At 43.3% G+C, this 18,999-nt stretch overlaps 1 protein-coding gene across 1 annotated transcript in view; it reads right to left on the bottom strand.

Moving 5' to 3' along the window:
* The window catches only part of Myo10 (myosin X), a 173,423-nt gene that overhangs the window by 106,422 nt on the left and 48,002 nt on the right, over positions 1 to 18,999 (bottom strand). The gene's annotated exons all lie outside the window — the stretch shown is intronic.

Genomic DNA, 18,999 nt, shown 5'->3' with positions numbered 1-18,999 from the left:
AATCTTTATTTGAACCATTTGAAAAGTATTTCTGCCTTTCATTTCAATAGCTGGAAAAAAAAAGCTGCCATGCACCTCCTGCATGATACAGGAATTTAATGGTTCTTGTACTCTAAGAACAACCCAAGTTTAATCCTTCCTTTCTGTTATAAAACAATTTTTCTACAGATAATGAAATAAATGCAAAAAAATGGCACAGCTTTAAGAGAAACAGTTTTACATGAAAGCCAGTTCAAAATGAACATTTAATAATGATAAAGTTCTTGTCAGTGCAATCTCAAAATACTTGGCATGTGTTAGCAAAGAAAAGTAAGGCAGAGTTGGGAGCACACACCTAGAAATTCCAGAGCTTTGTTCCTGGAAGAGAAGGGATTCGCTCACAGCCTTGCCTCCATATAAAATTACTATCAAAATATTTCAGCATTTGGCGTTCTTCTCTTACGTATGCTAAACTAATGTCTAGTAATACAAATCAGACATATGTTGTTAAAAATCTGGCCAGAAAACTAACAGTAAATTTGGAGAAACATCCAAATGGTGTCAAATAAATGTACTTATTTCCAAACATTCTTGTTCACAAAGTATGTGAACTGGGAAACTCAGTCATAAAAAAAAAAAAAAAAAAATCAATTTATTTTGTTCTTCCCCAATTTGGTTTGAAACCTTTTCAACATTTCAAAGCAGCTGAAATATATGCCAAACCATACAAAAGAAATTAAGATGGCAGGCTGAGCACATCTGCTTTGACCCAAAAAACAAAGGCTCTTTTGCTCTCTTTAGAGCCAGCACAATAAAGGCCCAGAAAGTCCAGATGGCTTAGATTTTCTTTATCCAGAGTAACTGAGGAGGCTGACATTTCAACTGTTTACTCAGCACGTGTAATCCTAAGGCCACTTCAGATACAGAATTTCTGTAAGACAAAAACGAAATGCTTTTAGGGAAGCAAGAAGTTAATTGGCCTCCATTGGTATCCCTAGAGCAGTAGTCTATCCTGCCTAGGCCAGCATCCGTGGGGGAAAGGGCTTCTTCAAGACCACCATACGCGCACAAAGTATTTCCTATTTATATCGGCTTCACACAGTAAATCCAACATGCCTACATCTAGCCACTCATGGTGTTTAAAAAGAAGTCCTGGAGGAAGAATAAAATACATTGTTGGCTAAAGGTGTAAGAGCTGAAATGGACACTGGCAAGTTCAGCAGATGGCCCAAATCCCAGGGTTTACAGCAACCACCTGAAAAAGCTGGTGGGGAAGGAGGCCAAAGGTTTCACCTGCCTTTTAAGTTGCCTTTAGTAAAACCATAGCCAGCAAAACACCTCTATTTCTATTGGAGGCCTATTTCACACTTAGGAACTTAAGTCTTTCAGGAGAGGATGGGATAGTGGTCATTGGTCTCTGGTGGTTTTGTTATTGGTATTTCTCAGCTTTGTTTTATATTTCTTAAGAAAAAGCTGCAAGCAAACCCAGAGCAGAGGCCTGATTGATCTACCTTGCTCACTTGACATTGGAAAGTCAGGCCTTCAGATCTGAAATTGCTCCGTGTTCACGCAACAAAGAAAAAGGAAATCAACAAAATGCTTACAAATGACATTCTAAAACTTGAGAGGCAGATCACACGATTGTGGATCACATGATTTCTGTGAGGCTCAAACTGACCTCACACCAGAAAGATCAGGCTGTAGAGACGCAGGAATCCCTTCTACACACAGCATTTCATTACAGTCATCCAGTATCCCTGTGACACTACTCAAGTCTGAGAACCTTGACTCGGTGTTTGCAATGAATGCAGAGGTAGCCAGATGGTTTTTAATGTGTGTGTATTGGTTGTGTGTGCATGTGTGTACATGTGCATGTGGAGGCCAGAGGCTGATATTAGAGTCATCCTGGATCTCTTGTCCAGCTTATTCTTTTGAGGTAGAGACTCTTGATTAGACCCGGAACTTCCATTACAGCTATTCTCCATAGCCTTATTCTCTGAATTCCTAAGCTGTAATTACAACTGGGCTATCATGCCCATCCCAGCACTCACATGGCTCTGGGAATACAAATCCTAGTCCTAATATTTGTGCTTTAACCAGGCCATAAAGCCTACATTTAAAGCCTACGTGTCACTGTGTATCTCCCTGCGGTGGTATGGGTAAGAATGTCCCCCAAAAGCTTGGGTATTTGAATGTGATTCTAAGTTTGTGGTACAATGTGGAGAGGTCACACGGAGGTTATAAGCTTATAAGCCTTGCTGGAGGAAGCATCACTGGGGGTGGGCTTTAAGTACTTATAGGCTCACCCCACTTCCTGTTCCTTCTTTCTACTTAATGCTTGCCAGTAAGGATGTAAGCTCTTAGCTTCCTTCTCCAGCCACTATATCTGCCACTTGTTGGTGTCCTTCCTGCCATGATGAACTGTGGAACTGTCAGTCCAAATAACTCGCATCTATAAGTTGCCTTGGTCCTGGTCCTCAACCATAGCAACAGAAAAGTAACCAGTGCACTCTGCAGGTCAAGGAGAAAGCCAATCCCGTCCTGTAGAAGAGCTCCCTAACAGTGGCAACCTACCCTGCTTGGGCAGAAGAGGCGGGAGAAGGGTCTGGTGACCCTTGCTGTTCTATTTATGGCGTTAGCACTTGCCAGGACAGGAAGAAAGCCAGCTGTCCATTCTCAGAGCTTGTCACACCATCTGCTGCTAATGTGCTCTACACTGTCCTTGGGATACTGGGCATCAGTCTTCCTTGGGTGCTAGTCCCTCTTCTCCAGGGGGAGTAAAGAATCTGCTCTGTACGAAGAGTGACAGCACTCATATCAAGCCTCTTCACCCTAGCTGTCCCCACCCAGTGTCCCGTTTGCCAGGCTTCTTCCACAGAGCTCACTCTCTAGGCCTTACTGATCTATCTGCCATCTTAGAAGTAGGAGAAAACGTTACAGTTTTCCAATATGAGACTATATATTGTATTTGGGAGGCAGAGACAAGAGGATGGCTACAAGTTCAAGGCCAGCCTAGTCTATATAGTGAATGCCAGGTCAGCCAGGGCTGCACAGTGAGACTGTGTCAAAAACAAAATAACAAAAAAAAGAAGGAAGGAAGGAAGGAAGGAAGGAAGGAAGGAAGGAAGGAAGGAAGGAAGGAAGGAAGGAAGGAAGGAGGAAGGAAAGAAAGAAGGAAAGAGAAAAGAAAAGCATTGCACAGGAAAAAAAAAAACTATACAAGGTATCTAAGAGAAACCTAAACTTTTTAAAGCATGTAAGAAATTATGAATGTTGATATGTGACCTGTGATAAACTATAGGAACTGAATAGGCCACTCTTCCCTTTATTTTGTCTTCTGAGGTTTAAAAGACTGCTTAATATGTGACATTTCTATACAATGGGGTAGTATTCAGCCATAAAAGGAATGAAATTGCTACTCCAGCACAGGTGAGCCTGGAAAATGTTAAGCCAAGTGAAAGAAGCCAGACACAAAAGACAGCATATTGTGTGACTACATGTGGATGAGATCCTCGAGGGTGCAGGGCTGTAGAAAGTGGCTTCCCAGGACTAGAGGGAGGAGGGAAGGCTGGGAGAGGGCTGGAGATGGCATTAGAGTACTTTCTTGCATAATAAAAATGTTCAAAAATATACTAAAGTAGTAAGAACCCAATTCATACCAAAAGCCACTGAATTATACATTTTTAAGTGGGTGAGCTGTATGGGAAGTAAGTCATATTTCCATAAAGCTCTTAAGTTAAAGAAAATAAAAAGGAGTTAGGTAAGAGTGCCACGACATCTTGCTGCATGAGCTTCAGTGCAAATCCCTAGAACTCATATAAAAAGTCAGTGGCAGTCACGTGTGTCCCCAGGGCTGGGGCCTGCTCCCCCAGGTCTGTATCGAAGAAGAGGGGAGGACTGCTGGGCCATGCTGGCCATCAGCCTAGATTTGGGTTCAGCAAGGGACCTAGTGCCAAGGGAATAAGGTAGTAATAGAGCCAGACAGTCTATCATCCTCTGGCCTTCCCGCACACATGAGCACATGCACCTGCACAAACACATGTACATACACCACACAGCCACATACAAAGATAAAAAGAAAAATAAGCTATTTCTTTCTGTTTTAGACTAGAGCTCAAACGTATGGACATTATTAATGAATCAAATCCTAGGTGCTAAAATGTGGCTTTAGCCACTTTTGCTCCTTTTCCTAAAAGCAACATCTGCAAACTATTTTAAGATCACTGTCTGAGCTAGCCATGAGCTGATGATTCGTAACGTGAGCGTGCCTTTCCTCAGGCTATAGGATGTCTTTTCTCTGTGGTATTTACATCTCTGCAAAGAATGTCCCAAGCTGGGCACCTAGAACACGCCTGGAGTTTTAGATGCTGACATCCAAGCTCACTGGTGCTCCCACCAACAAATGTCAGCCAGGGTTGATTACTGTTTTCCAAGGAGCAGCGATTAACTCTGGTGCAGAAAAAGAGACAAGTTAGAATAAATGTTTAAGATGAGCTATGATCAAGTTTTTATTACAAACATTTTATGAATATTTTAAATGAGATATGTTCACACATATATTATATTGTGGGGGGGGTTGATGCTAGAGTTGAAACAGCAGTAAGGTCAACCTCCCTGGTACTACTGCTGGGAACAGAAATTGGGTTAATCGGACAGGATTTGCCCTCTACAAAGGCAAACTGGCAGCGCTCCCTGGAGGCGTGGTCCCTTTCCAGTTCTTGGTTACAAAAGCTTCCTGAAACAGGACAGCATGTGTTCTAACCCAGTGTCACAGGAGTGGCTGTCTGGTCTCAGCCTGTTTACATCTGTCATTAGCTCTATTTTCAAGAGCAAAAGCAGATGCTTGGAGCAAGAGACCACAAACTCTTGCCTAGGCAGAAAGATGGATGCATTTCAGAACAGAGGATTATTCCAGGAGGTTGAAATACTTGCTCAATTCTCAGGGGTGAGCTACCCTGTTACCCTCCATGGAAGACTCAGAAAAGACATTAATTATTGCAAAATCACTCCATGAACCACTTGTCACATCCAGACAGCAGCTCCATTAAAGAACGGCTTCGCTCCCTAAAATGAAGCTTCTGCATTTGGAAGCTCTATCACAGGCTGTGTGCTGAACTTACAAATACAGGGCTGAAGTTTTATGTGAGACTGCACAAGCCAGCTCTAAAGTCTTCATGAAAAGAAACAAAAACAAAAACAACCACCCAGGGTTATTCTTTTTTAATTCAGAAACTTACTTGGTATAATCAAAATCATGAAACGTCAACCATGGTGCAAACTGCAGACATTTCATCTTAAACAAGCTCATGAAAAATGTATCCATAGGGATATTTTAAAACCAAATTCCAAAGAAAGGACTCTTCCAAAGAAGGCATTTCTCAGGATGTTTTAAAGGTATCAGGGAATCATTCAAGCAAAGCAAGGGGGAGGGAAGGAGTCTGATTCTATTGTGGGGTGGGGAGCTCTTGACCTAAGGCAAGGTACGGTGAGTGGGTAGGGATTGGTCTTGCTCATCAAGATCCCAGGTTCTGGCTGGGATGGAGACTGGCACAGAGGAAATAGAACAGACTGAGCCCCTCTCTGGATGTTGGGCACACTCTGTGTGTCTCTTTATGTTTTCCCTCTTAGGACTTCACTTCACTCACCTGTTCTCACTGGCTCCACTGTCCTTTGACAAGAACTGGTGTGAGGATGAGGTCAGTACATCAGAACAGGCATAGTAGCACACACCTGTAGGCCGGCACTTGAAAAGATGGGACTCACGCACAGTGAACTGGAAGCTAGCCTGGGCTACATTGTAAGCACCTGTCTCACAATCCAAGACGAAAAGAGCCTATCAGACACAAAGCTAACTACGAGAGTTCTGGCAGCAGCTTCCAAAGGAGAAATCATCTTCTTAGGCTTTAGCACCTCACTTGAAAAAAGGAGCACTATGAATCGCCCTCACACAGCAACTGGTGAGCTAACAGCTGAACTGCTTTCATAATAGTAATAATAAGCACCAGAGGCCACATTTATACAGCAAATCGTGGGTGTTTATAAGCACAACTGGCCTGTTTGGTAAATGCTTTAAGAAGGCATAAATCTTCCTTGCGAATGTGTTATGCTGGAATTCACACACACCACAGACATCTACTGTTGCTATTACTGGGAGTGACTCTCCATCAAGCCCTGGAGAATGGGAAATGTTACAAACTGAGTCGCTGGCTGATATTAACATTAAAAACCATGATCTCCAGACCGCACACTGTTGAAGATCGATTCTCTGTGGCTGCAGCAGTTGAAGAGGGCCTGGCCTGTCACAGTGACCACCATTTTTTTTTAAATGCACTGGTGCATTAGTCACTTTCATTTAGAACAGGTTTGAGAAAGATGAGGTGGGTACCAAACCCACAACTTGTGATGCCCTACAATGTATTTTCAAAGTGAGGCTTCCAGATCAGCAGCACCCACAGTTTCTGGGACCTGTCAGAAAGCAATCGAACAGGAGCTACTGGAGATTTGCTGAATCAGAAATGGTCAGTGGAAGCCCAGGACCTAGTGGTGTCACAACTTCCCATGAAATCCTGATTCTCATTCAGATTTGAGAGCCCTGGGTCAGAGGACAGGAAAATGTTTTTATTTTTTCAATTAAATTTTATCTAATGTGTATGTGCAAGGGCACCAGAGCACATAGGTATGTAGGCCAGAGGACAACTTTCAAGAGGGGTTCTCTCCTATGTGTGCATCACAGAGATCAAATTCAGGTTGTCTGGCAATGAGCCATGTCCCTAGCCCAAGGAACATGAGTTGTCCTCAGACCACCCTTCCCCCATAGCCAAGGCATTGTTCCCTCTTCACAATGACTGGACTAGATGTTCTAGCAGGCTATTAAACGTTCACAGATTGAGTCAGGCAGGTTGAGCCAGGCTCCACATGCAGGGAGGCTGCACCACCGGGCATAGCTCAGTGGCCCAGAACTTTATTAGGTCACTCTCTGAGCGATATTCTGATGGGTTGCAGGCGGGAAACCACTGGAAGGCCCCTGCAGCCTAAATACCGTATAGAAGCAACTACAAAACATGATCATCTAGATGAGGCTGTAAAAGGCTTTCTGCAATGGGCCAGGGGGACAACGCTTCAGGCTTTGCAGCTATGCCTCTACCTGCTGCAGCATGAACACCCTTGCAGACCACAAGCTGAGAAATGGCCAGTATCCTGTTTCAATATAATTGTATTATGCCTCAATTCCACATAATTTCATGACATTAACTATTATTCTTTTGACTTCTTCCAAACATTGAAAAATCTGAAAGACATTCTCAACTTCTGGTCTATTCTACATGGGTCTGTGGATGAGGGCTGCACTTGTGGCTCCTGTTCAGTAAAACATGGGAGTGATTATGAAAGCATTAAGTTCAGTAATGCTGTCTTCCTGGCACATGTCGATTCGATACAAACAGCTGCTTTCACAAAGCTAGAGGCCACATTTTTAGAAACTCGAGATTTCATTTGTGTACAATAATATATACAGTTGTGATGGCCACATAAGCGGATGGACTAAGCTTCCAGGGACTTTAGGAAGGGCAGTCCCTCAGAAGTGGCCATCAGTTTGATTTCTTAGATGCTGGCTAGGTTGACAACAACACCACAAGCAGATACTTTAAAACAGGTTCAGTGTAATGTGTTCTTGAAGAGGATGCAGGACAGGCATCCAGAAGGCATGAGCTTCCATTCGCTTTGCCTTGGTAGCTCATTCTTTGTCCTGGACTTCCATCCAGCCTGAAGAGGGAAAGTAAACAAGCCAGCCTCCATCTGTTCAAGTTGCTATAACAAATTGCCATGCCTGATGTCTTAGCAACAATTGAAATGTATTTCTTACCATGACAGAAGCTGAAATATAAACACCAGGGTGTTGGCAGCTCCCAAAATCTGATGAGGGTTGCTTTCTGTGTTTCAAATAGTGCTTGTTTCCCTGCCCTCCCATGGTAGGAAGGGCAAGAAAGCTCACATGGGCCTCATGCCTAGAAGCAGTAAATCCTACTTGGGACTAAATCCTAAAGGCCTCACCTCCAGATTTTATCACACTGGGGTTTAGCATCTCAACACAACAGCTATAGAAGCGTGCCTTTTTGGCCCTCACCTACCAGCTCCCAGAGCTCTCTTCTGTTGGGCAGCTCTAAGGCCTTACTCTCACATGTCACCCCAAACTTCTCCCTCCTTGAGACAGAGGGAAAACTGTTTTCAAAAACATCAGTATAAGCCAATTGACTACCACTAATGGTGAGGTAAATACAGTTCAATTGAAAACTGACACGACATAGATTTCAGAATGGGAATTGTTACACCAATTGCAAAGCATAAGCTCCTGCCATAAGCTAATCTGAATGGGGAAGAAGGACAGAGATGGGGCTGGAGAAGATGTTCAGAGGTTAAGAGCGTTTGCTGCTCTGGCACAGGACCTGCGTTCTGTTCCCAGTACCGACTTGGCTACTCACAACCATGTGTAACGGTTATGATGCCCTCTTCTGGCCTCTACATACACCATACATACATACATATGTGCAGGCAAAACACACTATTGGTGAAAGAGAGAGAATGAGTGGTGGGGGAGGGTATCAAGAGCAGGCAGAGCCCTCATCAGGATTGGCACTGCATGTGAATGACAACACTTGTGCCTTCCTAGACCTAGGCAGGGCCAACTTCCTTATCAGTAACACATGTTGGGCCTGATGGTCGGTGTTAACTGTCATCTTAAAGACTCTAGAGTCACTTGGAGACTCTGGCTGTGGAAGGTTGTCTTGATTGCTTAGCTAAGGCAGAAAGACGCACCAACCATGGGTGATGCCATTTCCTGGCTGGGATCCTGGATTAAACAAAGAAACGGAATTGAGTAGCAGCATGCATCAACCTTCTGTTTCCAGTGCAATGTAACTGACTCTTCAGGTTTTCACTTTCCTGCCTTGGCAGACTGCCCCTTGAACTGTAAGATAAACCCTTTCTCCCTAAAGTTGCTTTTGCATCAGATTTTTTTTTTTTTTTTTAATTTTCACAGCAACAGGAAAAGAAATGAAGACAGCTGGTCAACGACTTCCCTGTAGCAAGGTTTTGAGAGTGAAGCAGCATGAAGAGATTGGAATGCACCACTGTGGTCCTGGCAAGAAGAATCGATATGCAAATATCACTTAAATCCTTTCACCCGCACCCTGTGCCAATCCTAATGAAGCCTCATCCTTGTCGACAATGGGAAGCACACAGTCTAGCATAGGTGGCTCCTTTTCCTCCTGCTTTGACCTGAGGGGGGAGAAGACTCTCTCCAGTCACCACTGAGGCATCCTGGGATGGAACTCTGAGGATGGTTAGAGTGGGAATCAGGCAATGGAGGACTTCAGCATCATCCCGCCTTCTGGTGCATTAGAGATTCCGGAACAGATCTTTGTGGAGAGACTAGATAATCAATTAGCCATGGATACCACAAGTCTTTGGAGAATCTTGTTCCAAATAACAGGCTTATAAATTAATTTTTGGAATGGAATGCAACGTATTCGCAAACAGATAACCTCCTGAATTTAACAAAGTTTTTCTGCTTAGCCTACTGAATCCTGCACAGCACTAAATGACGCTGTATCTAATTCCCATAGATAATTTCTGAGTTGATTATGATCCAAATAAGGTCTTCACATACAGTTCTCACAAGATGATATGCATAACAAAGATATACTGCTTTTAAATATTTATATAAAAGGGTTTGATTTGGTCTTCTGTTGCATTTCTATTGATCATAAATTAAAGCCTGTTCTAAATTTAGCATCTATCATTACATGGCTGATTATTTCAACATCCAGGGGTACCAAGAATACTGCTTTTGAATATGAACAATTTAATTTATTGAGTTAACCCCTAAACTGAATGCAAAGGTGGAAGTCACTATCACCAGACATCAGATCTCTCTCTTTGTGTCTAAACACTAGCCCTGTAAGACCAGAAGCCTCGCCAGTTGCTGGAAAGAGCTGTGTGTACAACAGACTGGGAACAAAGAGCAAGCTCCTGGGAGCTGAGGTTGCACCCAAGAGGTTAGCAAAAATAAGGGGAGGGGCATAGGTTATAGGAATGCATGAGTTCAGATAAAAAGGCTAACCCACAGATTGGGGAGAAAAGATGTATTGGATCCATAAAGAAAAAGCAATTCACAGTTCCAGGACAAAAAATTAAAAATTAAAAAAAAAAAATCAACAAGTGGTCCAAGGAAGGATAGAAAGCATAGATAGATAGATAGATAGATAGATAGATAGATAGATAGATAGATAGATAGATAGAATCAAAATTTTTAAAGCCCTGACCAAAGGTAGAGGCCATCTGTTCTCTCTTTAATGTGTGTGTAGTCAACCTAGTCTTCCCCCAGGCCAGTAAATACTGCTAACCAGAGACTTCATCATCTCTTTTCTCACTAGAAGGCCAGACAGAGGGTACCCAGATGCTCACATGAAAGGAGTAAGGCTGGGAGGGCAAAAGACTTGTTCTGGAAGACAGTGACAAGAATAAATGGGATTCCAAATCTACTCAAGCTAAATTCAGTTAAGTGGACTGGAAAAGCAATCCCAGACATCAGGAATGCTTACCTAATTGAAACAGACAAGGAAACAGGAAGGGTGCTGTGCTGTTGGCAAGACAGGGTCTATAACATTGGGCACTGCCCATATTCCTTGGCACAATAACATGGCTGAAAGTGGCACTGGAAATAGCTTCCTGTTTCAATGTGGCTGCTGAAGTTTATAGATCAGTACTTCAGGTTCTAGTATAATAAATTCTGAAAAAGAGATTTTGAATAAAAGTTAATACCCACTCACTGTCCCTCCTCCAGGAAATGAAAATATAGTTTATATGTTTCTGGAGTCTATCAAATGAAATAATTCCCCCAAAAGAAGACTCCCTGCCATATTGTCATCTCATTCAGACCCTTTGAATATATGTGGGTGATTTACACACTTTCTGAGAAGAACTTACCCGGTGAACTCCTCACCCTAAGATTCTTGTACATGCTGCTCTTGCTTCTGCTATCTTCGGTCGTTTGAGAATGAGAACATTGGGCTGGTAAGATGGCTCAGCCAGTAAAGACTACCTGAGTTTGATCCCCAGGACTGATAAGCTGAGAAAGAGAAAACTGATTCCTGCAAGATATCTTCTGACTAACACACACACACACACACACACACACACACACACACACACACGCGCGCGCGCTCTTTAAAAGTTCAAACGAAGACTCAGAATTGTTTGGCTATCACCCTAGTCCTTGGGAGGCTAGAGCAAGAGAACCATTTACTTAAAGAGCTCAGGGGTTGGGGACCTGATTCAGAGGTTAAGATGTTTGTGGTTCAGATTCTTAGCAAACATAAAACACCTGTGCAAAGACACATGGCTGCTTCTCTGGGGAGACAGAGACAGGCAGACCCTGGGGACTTGCCGGGCAGCCTATCCAAGCCAACGAGCTCCTGATTCAGTGAGAGCTCCTGTCTCAAAAACTAATTTTGACTTCCAGCCTAGACACATACCCAGAACAGATTCAAAGGCATACAGGTCTCAATTTAACAAAGAAAAGGAACAAACAACAATAAACCCAACAACAAGCCACAACTCCTTCATCAAAATGTCACAATAACACACCTAACAGAGTATACAACATTCTACTGACTTGTTTGGCTTTATGCTAATTACAAATTACATCATTCATTCACTCCAGATTTTCTGAGTCCATCCATGGGCCTAGCTATAACCTCAAGGTCTAGGGGTCATAACAACTGCAAGTACAATCTTATGGACTTTGGAGAGGAGGGTGAGATGTGCATGTGAGCTGCTGTCAAGAAAGCAGAACTGATTCAGGTAGAGGAATGTATCAAGCTTGTATAGGTATGTACATCCTTGAATGCAGTCAAAGACATCTCTGCAAGAACCAGGCTCCCAGGAGGATAGGGATGGGGCAGGCTTAGTCTGCTTGAGGGAGTCTACTTGGAATTATAATGAGGAAGCTTCTAGATAAAGCAAAGCATCCTTGGGAATACACACATGTTTTTTCTGGAACAAAATGCACTAATAAACAAGCAAAAGCATTTTTTCTCTATAATCCCAGTGTAAAAACTAATGGAAACATTTGACTTTACATCTTTGAGTCAATCTAAATTCCTGGAAGACATCTAGAAAGCCTCAACTACATGGTACTCAGGAAAAAAACAAAAACAAAAACAAAAACAAAAAAACCCTCAAGAGCCAGTAAGTTGAATGAATTACGTTCAGGCCCATAGGAGCTGGGTCTCCAGAAAACAGACCTCTAGCTCTAGGGAACTCCATGGCTGTGACTTAACATCCATCTCAAGTAAGGTACTTCCAGGATATAACAGCAAAATGCGAGAAAAGCACAAAAAAGTCACAAGCTCCTAGCCCAGGGCTGTTTCCTGAATGTAACTGCACTGTCTAGACGGGAGGGAGCTCAGGAAAAACACGAAAGCACCATGAGGCATCCATAGAGAACAGGGACACACACACAATGTTTAAAATTATCTGCCACTTGTCACCAGCATGCTCTCCTTTCTTCTTGCTTTCAGGATGGCCCTGTGGCCCACCCACCCCAACAGCAGGGCACACAGCAGGAACTGCCTGGTCAGTGGTGCTTGGCAGACCTACTTGAGACCAGCATAGTCTCCACTCCACAGTCCAGAGTCAGGTCCAAAGCCATCTTTCTTTTCTTTTAAACAAGAGCATTTCTAAATTAAGAATTTCATATGTACCTATAATGTGTCTGATCAAACTCACCGCAACCCAGCCCCTAATTCTTCTCCTATATTTCTCTCTCTCTCTCTCTCTCTCTCTCTCTCTCTCTCTCTCTCACACACACACACACACACACACACACACACACACACACACGTTTACCTCCCAACTTAATGTGCTCTTTTTCTTTCTCCAAAGCCACCCAGTCCAGTTGGTGCTGCCTGTATTTAGTGAAGCATGGGCAGTACCTTAGGGGCTACATCAAGGAGAAAGCTGTCCTTTCCCCAGCAGCCTATAGCTGCTCAGCTGGAAGTAGGATTCATGAGACCTCTCATCTGTCCATGTTGGGATCTGGGTTGTAAAACTATGTCTCCTTTGAGAAACAAACCAGAATACTTAAAAAAAATTAGTGTGTGTGTGTGTGTGTGTGTGTGTGTGTATGTCACTGGAGGTCAAACCCACAGCCCTCAACATGCTAATAAGCAAGAGCATTCCTCTACCCCCAAGACTAATCTATGTCACTAGCACCACTATTATTTTTTAAATGTGCACGAGAAAAGGCAGACAAGAATAAAGCAGCTTTAAGATACACAGCACAAGGGACACATATCCACATATACATTCACGTATACACAGCTTACTAACTAGGCTCCAAGTTTTGTTTAGGATAGTAGATGTTTAGATGCAGGTCTGGTGAGAGTAGCATGATACCAGGTGTGATACCACGTTGCCATTAAACATGGTTAGAGTGGCAAATTTTGTGTAGCATGTATAAACGCATGCTACAATGAACACACCACAGATACAAAATACAAGATAAGGTCTGGCTCCAGTCCGAAAAGAAAGGAAAAGCTCCACGCGTATCTGTTCATTTTTCTTGCAGCTTAAATGTGGGCGTCTGTACGCTAGTCATGCCATATCTTTAGCGGACCCTCAGAAAAAGCTCAAAGCAGGTTTGTAGCTGCTAGGAACAAGAAAAATAAAAGCAGGCTGTGATTCTCCAAGAGCATGGAACTTCCTGTACTGGGTCAGGGCTGTGCTTTGCCTCCTATCTGGAATGCAGGAAGCAAAAAACAAAAACCAAAAAAACAAACAAAAAAACCCCCCAAATGTTTATTTTGGTAAACTTTACTGTAAGCGATCAAAAACAATAACAAAAAAACCTTATCTCAAACCATGCACAGATCAATAATCTAAAACAAGGAGATGTTACATGCTATTACATGCTAAATCACAAAAACCACTGGTATTCAAGCCCCTTTGACCTCTGGAACTAGCAATTGTGGGTGGTTTAACCAAATCCACAGGGTGCTTTTATTGGAAGCAACAGCTTCAATCTGAGGGACCTTCAAGACCTGAAAGGGCTATACTGAGCCAAAATACAACTGATGGCATGTTCTGGTCCTCTTGAGTAAAAAAAATAGGAAAGCCATCCCTATTAAATGAAAATGTTTTCCTTCCCATACAGGGGTGGAGGGCATTTAAAAAGGCTAAGAAAGGAATAGGAAACACATATTTAGGAAAACAAACAAACAAACAAACAGCACTGAGGAGATAGCTCAGTGGATAAAATTCATGCATGCTTTACCATCACCAAGATGTGGGTTTAACAAGAAAAAAACAGACAGATGAGGCGGGGTGTTCTTGTAATGCAGAACTGGAGAGGAAGAGACAGACAGATACATGGGGTCATTGGCCTGCCTGCCTGGCCTACCTGACCAACAAGAGCACCTGCCTCAAAAGTAAAGTGTAAGGCTCCTGACAAACAGCACTCAAGGTTGTCTTCTGGTCTCCACATGGCATGTACAACAAACAGATCTCTCTCTCTCTCTCTCTCTCTCTCTCTCTCTCTCTCCACATGGCATGTACAACAAACAGATCTCTCTCTCTCTCTCTCTCTCTCTCTCACACACACACACACACACACACACACACACACAAAATTTTAAAACTGTAAGCGATATATAAGCCATGGAATTTCAGCTGAGCTAGGTGAGATCACTAGAACCTCACCTCTTTATCCTAGCATTTGGATTTTGGAGTCATGGTATCCTAATGATGTAATTTACAATTTTACTTTGACAGCACAGATGTTGTTAATAAACTCCTTTTACTCCATCTTCATAAGTCCAAGCTATTTCCTGGCAAGCCTCCCCCTCCCCCTACAAATCAATACCCAGTAGTTTTTGTCAGGCTACCTAGAAGGGTGGGGGCCACCAGCTGCCGTTCCCTACTTCCCATCCCGGCAGTAAAAGGAGTTGGTCCATGACATCGCATTCTCTGGTGCTGAAGACTCCACCAAGACAGCTGCCTTTGGACAGCTGGCCTAGCCTTCGAAGCCTGGAATGCAGCCTCCTGGCTGTCAAAGGCACGGGTGTTCCCGAGCTTGCACATGACAGCTCAGCTTAAGTGTTGGCGACCTGCACAGTCCCTTCTGACTTCTGACCACCTAGAATGAAAGCCAATGAGTTCTAGTTGCCCAATTCCCAGTGACTTGCAGGGCTAGCTCTGGTATAGGACATAGCCTGGGCTGTTCCATTTGTTTGGGTCAAGCATTCATAGGCCTAGGGGAAGAGCTCTCCAGGAGGCAGGAGTAAAGAGGTCAAAAGCTACCCATGTCCACAAGATGTTCAGAGGACATAAAACATTCATAAATGAGAGGGAGACAAGAAAGCATTTCAGGTGGGGTGGAGCGAAAGAAAAGCAGCTAGGGTGAAAGAGAGGAAAAAATAGAAATAAAAACAACCTTAAATGAAAAGTCACTACACTAATTAACTCATTCATAGGTTTCAAAGAATTAGGCCCACAGCATTAGCTACAACAGGTCAAACTAGAAGGTCAAACAAAATCAGGTTAGAGCTGGCTTAAGTGGGAGGTGTGATTATTAGTAATTAGTGTGACTAGAAAAAGTCTTTGTCAGGGAACAGAGGCAATGCAAAGAACCTAATGGCTTTTACTGGCGGTTTAAAATTGAGAATAGCCTTTGAAAGCAAATCTAATTATACTTGTTGGAAATAGACAGAAGAAGAGATCTTGAAAGGGGGCAATGACTCGGAGATTTTTCGTGATTATATTCCCAACCAGTAAATATTTTAGGAGCTCCGAAAAAGAAAATTCAGATGGAAAAGCACTATAATCCTTGTACAAGCAATAGCCTTGATGAAATTTACTGAAGTAAATTAAACAACAACCCTTTAACATACAATTAGGTAAGGTGATACACTGCAAGCTATTTCAAAGCACTGAGATTAGACATTTTCTAAACAAAGGTAATAAAATATTTCAATCTCCCCAAGTGAAAAAGTCAAATTTAGAATGTATTTCTCAATTCTATACTTCCCTGGAGGATGCTCTTGTGATTATCAGTACATCTGTGTGTGCTAGAAGAGCCAAAGCTCAGTCAGGCTTGGACCCTCTCACAGGGAATGGTCTTAGCTTTGTCTGCACTCTCAAGAAGCGGTGATGCTTTGTGAAATCTTACAAAACTGCCCAGACGTTGTTGTCCAAGAAAACTGGGGTCCCCAAAGGCTCTGGTCTTTTGAACACTCACTCTTGCTTGGCGATGCAGTTTACAGGGAGGCTATGGAACCTTTAGGAGGGGAAGGGGGGAACATGACACTGGAGGTGGACTTTATGAGTTTTTAGCCTCCCCTACACATAGTGTGCTCTCTCCATTCTGTGTTTGCGGTCAGGTGTGAGCACTTAGGCCGTGTGCTGCTTTCTCTGCTTCTGCCGGCTCTTGGCCCAATCCTAACCTGAGCTGTGCCTCACTCTTCTCATCCTGGGAACCCTGCAATTCTCACACAAATCGTCAAGCTAAGTATACATGTTATATTTGGAGTGAAGGACTGGATAACATAAACCATATATTCAATGACCCAGTGAGGATTTTGAGGTCAGGATTCTGTGTTGCTTTTAGATTTAGGAACACATTATTCTGGTTTCGTCCTTGCTAAGCCCACACTCTATAAATACTGTCAAGAGTGACGTGACCACCCACTCTCTACCCATCAGAGCCAGCAGAGGACTCATGTGGCACAGACTATAACTGTAATTTACAGCAACAGCACTGAAAGGTAGGGTTGCTCTGTGGGGAGTTGCTGCCACACAAGTGAGGTGGGGCTACAATGAAAATATCAAGGATACTGCGCTGAGTGCAATAAGCCAGTCTTAGGACAGATGCTATATGATGCCACTCACATAAAGCACTTATCAAAATCAGAGACAAAAACAAATAAAGCTACTTACCAAATAGTGGGGAAGGAGAGAAGGAATTAGTGTGTGAGTTTGAGGGCGTCTAGAGTAGCAATGCTGTGAGACAAAAAGTTATGAAGACTGGCCAGAGAATGTGGCCACGGAAGTGTACAAGGGTAAGTGGATGCACTGCAAAAGCTAATGTCATGTGCTTTATTTTTATTTGTGTGCACATGTGTGTCTGTATGTGGGCATACCATGTGTATGGGTGCTCAGGGGCCAGAAGAGGGCACTGCATTCCCTGGAGTTGGAGTTACAGGCGGTGGTGAGCCACCTTACGTGGATGCTGAGATCCAAATTCTGATCCTGTTAATGCTCTTAACCACAAAGCTATCTCTTTAGCCCTTACTAGAGTTTTCATCATGATTTTAAGTTTAAAAAAAAAAAAAAAAAAGCAGATTTAGAATCAAAACAAAGCTGAAAAGAAAAGAATGCTAATAAACTTTATAGTGCTTTCAGGAACATAGTTATGCTAATGGCATGCTGTTTAAATACTGTTTTTCCTTTTCACATCCTTTAGAGAAGAGCTGTCAGGGTCTGAAAGGAACTGAGCTCTCATCAGGGAGAGTGGGAGGGGAAGCTAGACAGTAATGGTAATGGTGAGACAAAAAAGCTCTGACCAGTCCTGTCAGGTAAACAATGCGGAGATGTCTGGCTTTCCATTCCAGCCCCTTCCAGTGACTTAGTTCTTATCCGACAGACCACAAACTACTACCAGAGGTTTGTGGGGAAGCAGCTGAAGTGGGCAACAGTCATGGCTGTGCTGCAGATGGCCATTCAGCATGTGGTCTCTTTGGCCCCTCCCCAGACCCCCAAATCCACTGGTAATCAATGAAAGTCCAACTGAGACTCCCAGATGAGACAGAAACAAGCCTGGAAAACAACCCAGTGTCGAGACTGATTACAAATTCAAGAACTGAGAAAGTTCTCCAAGTGGGCAATCCCTTGGAAGTTTACACTGACCAGGAAGTCCTTCTACCTTTAACCATAGAGAACTAACCTTATCATCAACACAGCTTATCATCAACCCAAATGACTACTTCTACTTCCTTATGTTTTACACCTGTGGGAAACAGAGAAAGTTCTGAGTAAATGTATATTGTTGACACGCACATGGCCATGTCAGGGACCCCAATACCTCAGAACCATGGATCAGGGTCAGGGAGTAGAAAAGCCTTCTCTTGTTCCCGGTTCTGATGTTGGCATTGTATGCAGAAAATACCAGGCACAGCTTCCTGGTGATGGTTCTATAGCAATCCCCTACCCAGATTAGCTAACTGCCTCCATGGTCAACGCTGAGTTTCCTGGCTGCTGCAGGTATATCTCCATCAGAGCGCATGGACCATCTCCATCCCAGCTTTTCTGTATGTGTGTCTGTCTTCCTTCATTCCCAGCACTCTAGTCATGTTGATCTCTAAGCCAAGCACATCAGGGCAGTTTCCTCAGGGCTCTGCAAGTGATGATAACACCAGTACCCCAGACTCCTCATGGGCATACTTCAGTCTATCATAAACAGTAGGCTGAGTGTACACTCAGGTAGGTTAGTGTACACTCCCTAGCCAAATCCATACACTCAAATCTTAACTCCACTGTAAGGGCATTAGTAGGTGGGGCCTTAGTGGGGTAAAGGCATAATGAGGATGGAGTCCTCAGGATGAGATCACTGCCTCTATGAAAGACAATGAAGAGCACTGTCTCATTCCTCCCACCACGTCACAAGCCAGGTCACATGTGAACCAGGAAGTAGAACCTTCTGGCACACAATCAGCTGGGGCCTTGACCTCAAACCTTTCAGCCTCAAAAACTGTGAGGGGGTGGGAGGAGATGGTGATGTTTTTAAACTGTCTGTGGTGTTCGGTCTTGCCATACTGGTCACACAAGAAAGGAAGTCATAACTGCTGTGCCCTTCTACCCCACACTAGCTGGGACAGTTGCCGTTCTTCCTTTGCAAGGATGGTGTCACATACATCATATACAAGGTACATATTCTGCATGCGATGCCCTCTTAGACTCTGACTTATC

This window comes from Psammomys obesus, unplaced genomic scaffold, assembly GCF_907164565.1.
Source record: "Psammomys obesus unplaced genomic scaffold, mPsaObe1.curated_primary_1811, whole genome shotgun sequence".
Taxonomy (NCBI): domain Eukaryota; kingdom Metazoa; phylum Chordata; class Mammalia; order Rodentia; family Muridae; genus Psammomys; species Psammomys obesus.
Note: the sequence above shows the minus strand (reverse complement) of the source record. Positions and strands in the feature narration are given on the sequence as shown.